The sequence below is a fragment of the Argentina silus genome (genome assembly GCF_951799395.1).
Source record: "Argentina silus genome assembly, chromosome: 5".
Taxonomy (NCBI): Eukaryota; Metazoa; Chordata; class Actinopteri; order Argentiniformes; family Argentinidae; genus Argentina; species Argentina silus.
In genome coordinates, this window is record NC_139659.1 from 17,342,831 (window position 1) to 17,344,321 (window position 1,491).

A 1,491-nucleotide genomic window follows, 5' to 3' on the forward strand; every position below is an offset into this window, starting at 1 on the left:
TTATCCCACCTCGGAGTCGAAGGGAGACAGGAGGGAGGGTTTTGGGCGGAAAAACGACACTCCATTCAGAGGGAGGGGGGGAGCAAACGGTCTTAAAGGAACAGCGTCATCAGTAGGGCCAGAAGTTTTTCCTGACCTCGTGGCCATATGAGGAAAAATCGTCCGGACCTACTCATGAGAAGGGCAGATATCATCTGCGCGAAAATTTCCTCATCACTTGCTATACACAATGTCTGCTAATGTATAAAACAAAACTGAATTACTTCGTGTTTTGACGCTGTATTTTGTTTGGTCCAAATCAACACAATTTTTTTTATTTCTAATCTGACTCTACATGACCCAAGTCCAGAGGCCTGAGCATATCCTAGCTCACACAGCGCAGAGATAAAGATATGAACAGGTGAATGGATGATGATGATGATGATGATTATGCTGAATAAGAGATATGACAATAATTATGTGAAAGATTTATTTTACTCTTACTCAACACATTTTGAGCCTGCATTTAATTGCTTAGGGAATTAGCTGTAATTCATTTGAATGTCAGAGTCACATGTCCTATTCATGGAACACACCAAGGGGTTAGCCACGAGTCACATGCACAACCAGCTGGAATAACCATGAGAATGACATGTATGTTATATCCATCAGCAAGGCTGCACGACTTACATGTAAAACAGAACAGACATTGTGTGTCTCAACCAGCTCTGTCTAGAAGAGAAGGAGAAGAAAGATGGGGGGAGGAGAGGGGGGGAGGAGAGGAGGGGAGGGAGTGAAGATAGGAGGAGCGATAGAGAGGAGGGAAAAATAAATGGGAGAAAAGTCAGAGACCCAGGAGCGGATGAATAATTGAAGCTCATATATTAAATCATATGAAAGATGAATTATTGACTTGTTGACTGTAGTGTTACCCTTAGCAAGTGTGTGTCATACACACACACACACACACACACACACACACACACACACACACATACAGACCCTCTGGCACACAGCGGTTAGGAGTATAAGGGGATAGAGAACTCTAATAAATAATTTCATGGGAAGACATATTTGTGTCATCACACCACTGTCAGTGCTGTACAGACTTAAGCACTTCAGCACAGTTTGTGAGTGTGTGTGTGTGTGTGTGTGTGTGTGTGTGTGTGTGTGAGAGAGAGAGAGAGAGAGAGAGAGAGAGAGAAAGAGAGAAGAAATATAGTATATGTGTCCATTGGGGGACGTGTAGTGCATCTCCCTGCTGGGAACACATTCTTGAAAGAGAATGTGAAGAACATAAAATATCTCTCTTGAAAATAAAACTCACCCAGACTCCTGGATAGATGTAGGAAAATGCACGTAAATCGTTCTCTCTCTCTATCTCTCTCACTCTCCACCATTTTTTTCACAATGAGAAAAGTTGGGATTTAACAGTCTGTCTGACACTGGCAGAAATTTCATGTGTTTAAATTCCATGCAGTGTGTAGTGCTGTCAATGTCTACGTGTGTGTG